We start from the raw sequence: 10,957 nt of genomic DNA, 5'->3' as shown, positions 1-10,957 counted from the left end.
AGACAGCAAACGCAGCAGGACCAATCAAAGCAATCAGAGTCAGCTTCTGCAGCACTAGGCAAAAACTATAACTGACATAGCCTGCAGGAAGCAGTGACGATAAGTAGCCAACGTGAACCCATACAGAAGCTGAGAAAGGTTAATCCTTGACATGACTAGACAGGGAAAAAGGGAAAACAGGACTTAAAACCTGGTCTGGATCATGACACTATGCCCAGATCTATATGGTTTGGGAACCTGTCCTTTGCACCCCTTCTCTAGTAGTGCTCACGGTTAAATTTTCCACTATGCCCGGATAGTCACCATGATGTATCAATACATCATATGCCAGCAAGTCACTGCAAAATATGATGTACGGGTACAAAGTATGATGTACTGAGGGGTTGGCTCAAGCATTTTAAAATTATAAAGAGCTGAACATAATCTGTTAAAAAGTATTCAAATAAGCTAAAGTAGAAAATGTACAGCAGATAACCAAGGGAAGTAAGACACATCGCAAGAAACTTTTAAAACGTATAAATACAAAAAATAATAGTTCTGCATGGGAAGGTCCTCAGAATAAACATAATGGAGGGTTCGTTACTTAAGATGAAGAGAAGGCAAAAAGGAAGGAAGGAAGGAAGGTAAAAAGGAAGGAAGGCAAAAAGGAAGGAAGGCAGGAAGGAAGGAAGGAAGGCTCATGAATCTTAGAGACCAGCTAGAAAGTATTATATTAGCTAGTGTCAATAGTTTTGATGAATAGCCTGACCTAGTGTCATGTCGGACGCTGTTCACACTAGGGTGTCCGACAGACAGCGGTAGTTCCACATTTGTCCACTATACGCTCAGTGACGCCGGCTAGATTTTATCCAGATTATCCAGGGTTAATCTGGCTGGTAATCTGGTTGGAGGCTGGGTCACGCCCGTGGCCTTTAAATAGTCATTCTGGACTTTGGGCGTCGCCGATTATAGCTTGTGTCTTGTGCCTGGTGATCTCGGTCTGGAGTGGTGGTCTAGGAGTTGAAGTATCGTATCTGGTGGTGTATTATCCTTTGTCATATTTCTCCTTCCTATATTCCTATATTTGTGTTTATTTTTGCCCTGTGCACATTATAGTGTTTTCCTGTGTGTCTGCGGCGAGGTGCATTTTTAGTTTTCCCTGTCTGTGCTTTCTGTGTAGGTTGGTATGTGGTCTTATCACTGGGTGGCGGGTGGAGGTTTCAGCATAGGGCTGAAACAGGAGTCAGGGTCAGGCCTGGCGGCCCAGACAAGCACACCATCAGTGTAAATTCTGGGAGAGGGACAGACAGGGTTTTCCTAGTCTGAGGGGTATCGCAGGGGCCCGGGTAACCAGCTTTAGTCTACCCAATACCCTCGTGACACCTAGATCATGAGTGGTTTCTTCAAACAAGTGGTCCTTTTGGAGAAGTTTCATTGCATACACTTTCTTTTGAGGGGAAGAATAAAAATCTTCTTCAAAGACACCTATGTCCTTTCATTATTATTTCTCATTTAAATTCATGCAGTGGAAACTTTAGAACTATAGTACAATATTTCTTCTTCAGGTTTGTACATCAACAGTCCTCGATGAGTCAGCGTAGTCATTATGTTTTGAACCTCTCCTCTCGGATTAACCCTCTAATATGTGATTTATGAAAGTGGTGGTTCTCATATCACTGGGAATTACCTTCAGATACACACATCACGTTAAAGTATTTTAGACAATTTATTTTGAGATAATTTTAAAATACAAATCAAAGGTTTGTGGACAATCAGACCCCTTCTTGGCTTCAGTGGAAACTCAGCATCTCTAGAACCAATATGGCAAGACTTCAACATGCATCTTCATGGATGGAGATGATTCAGTCCTACAAAACTGGCACCTGGGGTACAGCACCACTATTGATTATATCCACATTACCAAGACATGTGATATAATATACACATATTCAGGAGTTACTGTACAAGGTTAGGGTTCTTTGCGAGTGTTCTTTAATTCTAGAGTCTTCAATTTTATTCAAGATCTAAAGAAGAAAAATTACAAATAAAAAAAAAATACATTGTTAGATCATTGGGTTTTTGGGGTGTTGGTGAAGTCAACTGTAAAGGGTTGTAGTACGTCCATGTTGACTTATCAGGACAACCTTGTTCACTATACATTATTAAGGTACATAGATGACAAGGTGGGCACTACCTCACCTAAGACCCCTTCCCTCTATATTTTCCAAGGCAACGAGCCCCTAATCATAGTAACTCACACTCTGGGGGACTCAGAGGATCCATGTATTATATGATTATTCATAGACTTCAAAGGGTGCCTAGTGATATGGAGCTGTTCCTAATGTGACAGCTCCTCTATAAAGGGTTATTTTGCACCATAGGACTATTTTTTTGCTAGAAAGTTCCCATCATGGAAAGCTGGGATCACTAAGGATAAGCTACACCCCTTGGCAGTAAGTGTATACTTCCGCTACAGTGCATCCATAGGACAATTGAAACATTGCACATTTCTTATTTAATTCAATGAGTTCCTCCAATCCTGAATGGGAGCTTAATGGAAAAAAAATCTAAGTTGGCTGATATCCAAAACGTAACATAAAGCTACCGGTCCATAATAAAAATTCCCAAATCTTATATATCACTCATAGTTGGGGTCTATGGGTTCAAAGATGCTGCTGGGGTCCATTTGGGCTTTCAGTGTTTACAACACCTATAGTCCCTTTCTTCACATTAGTCCATTTTAACACCAAAATTAGCAATAGACTATGGTTGTGTTATACCAAGTAGTAAAAAGGACAGCAACTCAAATATTGATGAAAAAAAATCACATTTTATTCTGCCTCCTGTGGCAACGTTTCGATCCGAAAGATCTTTCTTCAACTTGAGAAAGATCTTTTGGATCGAAACGTTGCCACAGGAGGCAGAATAAAATGTGATTTTTTTTTCACCAACGTTTGAGGCGCTGTCCTTTTTACTATTTGGTATGGACTTTTTTCCGTGATGAACTCCCTGGTTGTGACGTGCATCTTAAATAATGTCCTGTAGGAGGTGCGGTTTAACTTATAATTTTTGATTGACTATATGGTTGTGTTATGTCCAGAGATGAATCTTGAAATTTCTGGGCTCCTATGAAAAATCAGTAATGAAACATTCATTTGACCATGTTCCATCTATTACAATGGTGTCAGAAGGGCATCACTTTCCTGTAGGTACCTTCTTCTACAAGCCACTTATATTTTAGTCTTTGCACTATGGTTTGTGATCCCAGGGATAACGCTTCTCCTTGTGGAGAGTGACATATAAAGCCTGGCATGCCAATATGAGGAGACTTTTAAGCCATGCAATGCTCCTCTTGGAAATTAGACTCAAAAATTGCATCATCAGAGTGGAAGAGGACAAGGACATTAGCACCACCTATTGGAAAAAGCAATTCTAAAACTCAACATCGACCCTTTTAACGAGCGTTTCGTAAAAGGAGATCCTGAGCGAAGGGGTCCCTTTTACATGCCCTTGTAGTACTGACCTCCTTGCAACAAATTTGCATTGTTTTCAATTTGCATTAAAATACTAGTATGACATATTTACTTACGAAAACGCAGGACATCTAAAGTATAAAAAATAAGGAGATGAAGGCAACGATGGTGGTTTTTGCAGGGATAACAGATGCTGTGAAAAGAAGAAATGCAAAGTTACAACGATAACCACAATACATGGATATGTTGATTCGGCCATTGGTAACAAGCAAAGTATCCCTGCCAAGCTGTCACATTTTCAGGCTATATACTGCCATAGAGTAGAAAAATAATACTACCGTATGATAACGCGAGTGTAGAAAAAACAATATCAATTCTAAAATTCTAATAGTATTAGGTAAATTAGCAATTGGACACATTTCCATGCTTAGAATCATAATCCGACCAAATGGTTACAGGCTTAAATACGTACGTGCTGCTGATGCAGTGGTTGTTATACCGGTTGTTGATATATCGGTTGTTGTTATATCGGTTGTTGTTATATTGGTTGTTGTTATATCGGTTGTTGTTATATTGGTTGTTGTTATATCGGTTGTTGTTATATTGGTTGCTGTTATATTGGTTGTTGTTATATTGGTTGTTATATCGGTTGTTGTTATATTGGTTGTTGTGTTTGAAGTTGGCGTTATTGAAGTTGATGCTATTGACGTTGGTGCTATTGAAGCTGTTGATATTGAAGCTGTTGATATTGAAGCTGTTGATATTGAAGCTGTTGATGTTGACGTTGTTTGGGCTTCAGCTATGGAGAACATGACAGAAAAGGTTAAATCACTATACTCTTACTGTCAACAGAGGATTTTATACTGAAAATAGTGAGAAATTGCAGTCTATGTGCCTCACCAAGGTTGGACAAATGGTTGGAAAGTACAGTGTAGATGTTTGGAGTGGAAGGAAGCAGAAAATTTGTAGTCACATTGGTCACATTGCTCCTGAGATTTTTCCAACCCTGGTCAATACATGAGGATCGATACTATGGGCTCATGCAGACATCCGAGCAACACAGTCTGCTCATGCTCCTCGATACATTGACCGCCTGTGGGTCTCCGGGTCCGAACGTGATAGCCTAATAGATGTACCGCAGGTGAAATAAGTATTGAACACATCACCAATTTTCCAAGTAAATATATTTCGGTTGGTGCTAATGACATGAAATTCTCCCCCCGATTTCAGTAACAATCCATCCAATTCACACAGCTACATAAATCAAACAATGGATGTCCTTAAATTATGAGTAATAATCAGAACTGGCACAGGAAAAAAGTATTGAACACATGAAGAAAGAGAGGTGCAAAAAGCCATGGAAAGTCATAACACCAGATTAAATCTATCAGTAATTAAAATTCAATCCTACCCCTTAGTGGAAAATAATATCAGCTGGTTCACCTGACGGCCTATAAAAATGTGACTCATTACCAAAACACCACACGAGAAATGTCTTGTGATGGGTAAAACTAGTGAGCTGCCTCAAGACTATTGCAACCTTATTGTTGCAAAACATACTGATGGGCATTGGTTACAGAAGAATTTCTAAACTGTTAAAGGCTCCAGCGAGCAGCGTTGGGGCTATAATCTGGAGGTGGAAAGAATATCATTTCATCATAAACCGCCCACAACCAGATGCTCCCAGCAAGATTTCAGATGGAGGAGTGATGGAGGAGTGAAAATGATAAGAATTGTCCAAGAGCCAAAGACTACCTCTTGGGTTGCGTTTTTCCAACGTATTTACACTTTATAATTGGTGAAAAAAACACTGCAAAAACGATGAAAGAATTGACACTCTGCATATATATAAAAAACAGCTGTTTTCCAATTCAGTTAGAAAAAAAAGCAAATGTGTTCCTGAGATTTATGAAATCTCACAGCTTTTGCTGGCAATGTAAAAAAAATAGATTTTAATTTGTATTAAAAAGCAGCAAAAGTGCAACATGTGAACATAGCCTTAGGCACAGGTGTCCTTTAGACTATGAAGTATCAGCTGAGTTTCGCCAGAGGAAAACACTTCAGGGCACATCGTCATCTTTTGTCCCGAAGTGTCTTTTTCTGGTGTATTTTCATTATTGTTTTTGTCTTTTAATTTTAGTCAGCTTTTTTAGCTTCTACATTTTGATAGAAACTATTGAGCAGCCTAAAGAATGATCGGGTCACTTCTTTTAACTTCTTCACGGCTTTTGAAGAAAAATTGAACAGATGACAATGGTGTATGGAACGATTATAATTTGTTCCTGAGATTCAAGAATTTTAAAGAAATGGAAGAACCGGAGAATAGGTTTGTATTAGAGATTCAAAGCTCGGACCGTATCTCGGATCCGCCACTACTAAAAGTGAGAGGATATAAATTTGCACTTACTTTGACAAATCACTGTAAGAAAAGAAGAACAGGAAAAATGAATGTAAGGAATTGACATCACTCTATTAATAAGTTATAACTACAGGCAGAAATGGCATTTAATGTCCGGCTAGAATCTTTCAAGTCGGATTATGGGAATGTCAAACTTTGATTTTTCATTCACGCAAAGATTTCTTTAAGGAACATTCCAAAATGAATACATCGTGTTCCGAGCGGCAGACTCTACACAGTGATAGTTTTTCTATGGATTTCTTTGACCGCAGAGAGCAGATAAGATGCATTTTGAATCCAGTAAGAAGCGAGATTGCTTAAAAAAAAGCTTAAAATGTACAAAAAATGTACCTAAGCACTAACAGGCAGATAATTGCAGCTAACCTGCCTGGTGTGCCTGGCGCCGCTCTTCCCTGGCATAGAGAGGTCACATACCGCTCCTGCCGGGAATTCAGAAGCCTCTGCTGACGTCACATCTACAGAGCGGAGACTTGTTTTTTCCGGTCCGCTCTGTCAACAGGGTAGGAGTTCCAAGGTTGTTCTGATTGACAGCCTGATCCCTGATGCCTAATTGGGGGAGCCGGCTGTCAATCAAAATGACCCTGGAAGTCCAGCCCCATCATGTCAATCCCCTGCAGGAGCGGCATGTGACCGCTCAGTGACAGGGAAGAATGATGCCGTGCACAACAGGCAGGTAAGTTGCAATTACCTGTCCGTTAGTACAATTTTTGTTTTTTGTAATGTCCCGAATGTACCCTTTAAAGGGGTTTTCCCACAATTCCAATTTATTAAGTATCAGTTTCTGATTACTGGCACCTCTATCAATCATTGGATTGGAGTTCCTGACCACTTGTCAGTCAATGAAAGGTGCACATGTACGAATGTCGATCCGTTCAAAAGAGGCATACAGGACCACCAACTAGTGTTCAATGGGAGGAACTCCCAGGAAGGAGACACTCATCATCTAAACATGTGATCGTACGTCATGGAGGGGCAAAACCATTAGGACCAGAGGCACAAGTTAAGTCTCATGGGCACTTGTGCAAAAGGTCAACCTGGCACCTTCATGCTGCGCCCTTAATGATTCTCTGGGGGGTAAAGAGGTGATGATATTCTGTCTATTGGTTCAAGGTAGTGCGGACGTCAATGTCCACCTTCTTGGTAGTAGTCAATGCCAATGATATTTTAGGATATTGAATGTCTACTTACCTGGTGGACTAAGATATTGAAAACATCAATACTAACATTTTTGTGGTCTGGAATTTTTAGGTGGTTAAATTCAACATCGCTAATGCAGCAAATTGGTTCATATTATCATTCCTGGTAGTTTAGGGTATTAAGGTAGCCATTGCTAACATCATTTGAGGTCTAGGGTACTGCTATAGTCAAACATCCCTGGTGGTTTAGAGTACTCCTATAGTCAAAGCTAACATCCCAGGAGGTCTAGGGTATTGATATAGCCAAAGCTAACATCCCTGGTGATCTAGATGCTGATATAGTCAAAGCTAACATCCCTTGAGGTCTAGGGTACTGCTATAGTCAAAGCTAACATCCCTGGTGGTCTAGGGTACTGCTATAGTCAAAACAAACATCCCTGGTGGTTTAAAGTGCTCCTATAGTCAAAGCTAACATCCCTGGTGGCCTAGGGTACTGCTATAGTCAAAGCTAACATCCCTGGTGGTCTAGGATACTGCTATAGTCAAAGCTAACATCCCTGGTGGTCTAGGGTACTGATATAGTCAAAGCTAACAGCCCCGAAGGTCTAGGATACTGCTATAACCAAAGCTAACATCCCTGGTGGTCTATACTGATATAGTCAATGCTAACATCCATGGAAGTCTAGGGTATTGCTATAGTCAAAGCTAACATCCCTGGTGGTCTAGGGTACTGATATAGTGAAAGCTAACATCCCTGGTGGTCTAGAGTACTGATATAGTGAAAGCTAACATCCCTTGTGGCCTAGGGTACTGATATAGTGAAAGCTAACATCCCTGGTGGCCTAGGGTACTGATATAGTGAAAGCTAACATCCCTGGTGGCCTAGGGCACTGATATAGTGAAAGCTAACATCCCTGGTGGCCTAGGGCACTGATATAGTGAAAGCTAACATCCCTGGTGGCCTAGGGCACTGATATAGTGAAAGCTAACATCCCTGGTGGCCTAGAGCACTGATATAGTGAAAGCTAACATTCCTTGTGGCCTAGGGTACTGATATAGTGAAAGCTAACATCCCTGGTGGCCTAGGGCACTGATATAGTGAAAGCTAACATCCCTGGTGGCCTAGGGCACTGATATAGTGAAAGCTAACATCCCTGGTGGTCTAGGGTACTGATATAGTGAAAGCTAACATCCCTGGTGGCCTACGGCACTGATATAGTGAAAGCTAACATCCCTGGTGGCCTAGGGCACTGATATAGTGAAAGCTAACATCCCTGGTGGCCTAGGGCACTGATATAGTGAAAGCTAACATCCCTGGTGGCCTAGGGTACTGATATAGTGAAAGCTAACATCCCTGGTGGTCTAGGGTACTGACATAGTGAAAGCTAACATCCCTGGTGGTCTAGGGTACTGATATAGTGAAAGTTAACATCCCTGGTGGCTTAGGGTACTGATATAGTGAAAGCTAACATCCCTGGTGGCCTAGGGCACTGATATAGTGAAAGCTAACATCCCTGGTGGCCTAGGGCACTGATATAGTGAAAGCTAACATCCCTGGTGGCCTAGGGTACTGATATAGTGAAAGTTAACATCCCTGGTGGCCTAGGGTACTGATATAGTGAAAGCTAACATCCCTGGTGGTCTAGGGTACTGATATAGTGAAAGCTAACATCCCTGGTGGCCTAGGGCACTGATATAGTGAAAGCTAACATCCCTGGTGGCCTAGGGCACTGATATAGTGAAAGCTAACATCCCTGGTGGCCTAGGGTACTGATATAGTGAAAGCTAACATCCCTGGTGGTCTAGGGTACTGACATAGTGAAAGCTAACATCCCTGGTGGTCTAGGGTACTGATATAGTGAAAGTTAACATCCCTGGTGGCTTAGGGTACTGATATAGTGAAAGCTAACATCCCTGGTGGCCTAGGGCACTGATATAGTGAAAGCTAACATCCCTGGTGGCCTAGGGCACTGATATAGTGAAAGCTAACATCCCTGGTGGCCTAGGGTACTGATATAGTGAAAGTTAACATCCCTGGTGGCCTAGGGTACTGATATAGTGAAAGCTAACATCCCTGGTGGTCTAGGGTACTGATATAGTGAAAGCTAACATCCCTGGTGGTCTATACTGAGATAGTCAATGCTAACATCCCTGGAAGTCTAGGGTATTGCTATATTCAAAGCTAACATCCCTGGTGGCCTAGGGTACTGATATAGTGAAAGCTAACATCCCTGGTGGCCTAGGGTACTGATATAGTGAAAGCTAACATCCCTGGTGGCCTAGGGTACTGATATAGTGAAAGTTAACATCCCTGGTGGCCTAGGGTACTGATATAGTGAAAGCTAACATCCCTGGTGGCCTAGGGCACTGATATAGTGAAAGCTAACATCCCTGGTGGCCTAGGGTACTGATATAGTGAAAGCTAACATCCCTGGTGGCCTAGGGTACTGATATAGTGAAAGTTACATCCCTGGTGGCCTAGGGTACTGATATAGTGAAAGCTAACATCCCTGGTGGTCTAGGGCACTGATATAGTGAAAGCTAACATCTCTGGTGGTCTAGGGTATGTAAGGTGTCAACAAGAACATTTCTTGTGATCTTTGGCACTCAAGTGACTAATATTGGTATACCTAATGGTCTGGGGTACTGAAGATGCTACATTCACCATTACTTATAGTTATGTCCATCGTCACTGAGGGTCCAGGACAGATAAGCTATGTATTTCTGCCCCTCCATCTCTCCATGCTAGCCCAGAAGAGGGAGCAGAGCAGCAGTATACACAAAAGAGTAGGAGATTTTTAAAGGTTGCTCCTCAATTAAATGTAGCCCGATGGTAATACAGAGACATACAATAATAGTTATCCTTCATATTTAAGGAAAATAGTGCTGGCTAAGGAAAGTCATTCCGAGGTGTCTTACAGTGAGCTTTTCCTCTACGTTGTACTTACATGTTGCTTGTAGGGTGAGGAACACCAGCAGGGTCAGTCCCCGGGACACGGCCTTAGACACCATGCTGATTCCGTGTTGGTCGGGATGAGCAGGAGTGAGGTTGCTGTAGATTGAAGTGAGGACACAGGGTACGTGTGGGGATTTTATACTCACCCATAGCACTCGATTAGACATGACCTCACCGCCTCTTTATTCTCCAATGTTTGTGTTATTCTTTGTATAATGCTGAGCAAGAAGATAAATATCGGCATTCCAAAGATCCGAAAGTTGTGTCCTACATTTCTCAATAGCTGCTCAGTGTAGGTTCAAGTGATATCTACGTGATAAGAAAATATACAGTGGGTAGAACACGTCACCAGTTTTTTTATTAAATATTAGTGATGAGCGAGCGTGCTCGACACTACTCGTTACTTGCTCCAACATCAGTGTGCTCGGGATGCTCGTTACTCAGTGAGTATTTTTGAACGCTCGCACGCAAGCTCGAGTCCGTGTTTGCCGCTTTGTAGACAGCCAATGAGGCAAATTTTCCTGAAATACTAATTCTGCAAAGTTTTCTCAAAAGCTCAAAAGTTGTATATCATACGTAATTTGAAATAGGCAAGGCGTGTGGTAAGGGACTGGGAAGTGAACGTGATGCTAATGGTAAGCACATAGGCCGAGGCCGTGAGTAAAGTGAAAATGTGCCTGCCGCGAGAACACAACAAACACACACATCATGTCGACATAGCTTCCTGTCTCACTTTGTAAGGTGGAGTCAAACACCACTCTTGAAGCTAGACCAGTATAAATAAGTTTGTTGAATGGATAGCAGACAATGCTTCCAGTCACATTGCCAGCACCACCCTGCCTACCACACGGTCCAGTCTCTGTAGCCATGATTCTGAAGCACATAATCCTCACCCTGATCCATCGTCCCACAATGCCAAGTGCCCAGACACAAGTAATCCCACACTTGGACACTCTGAAGAGCTGTTCACATTTCCATTTATAGATTCTGGCCT

General features: G+C 41.8%; 1 long non-coding RNA gene across 1 annotated transcript; it reads right to left on the bottom strand.

Moving 5' to 3' along the window:
• Positions 1 to 1,686: 1,686 nt before the first annotated feature.
• On the bottom strand, positions 1,687 to 10,074 carry LOC138667132 (uncharacterized). The gene is made up of 4 exons (XR_011318607.1): positions 9,956 to 10,074; positions 3,925 to 4,251; positions 3,569 to 3,645; positions 1,687 to 2,003 (listed from the first exon to the last, which is right to left on the bottom strand). It is a non-coding gene; the product is annotated as an uncharacterized lncRNA (long non-coding RNA).
• Positions 10,075 to 10,957: the final 883 nt, after the last annotated feature.

This window comes from Ranitomeya imitator, chromosome 2 (genome assembly GCF_032444005.1).
Source record: "Ranitomeya imitator isolate aRanImi1 chromosome 2, aRanImi1.pri, whole genome shotgun sequence".
Lineage (NCBI taxonomy): Eukaryota > Metazoa > Chordata > Amphibia > Anura > Dendrobatidae > Ranitomeya > Ranitomeya imitator.
This window is presented reverse-complemented; position numbering and strand designations above follow the sequence as displayed.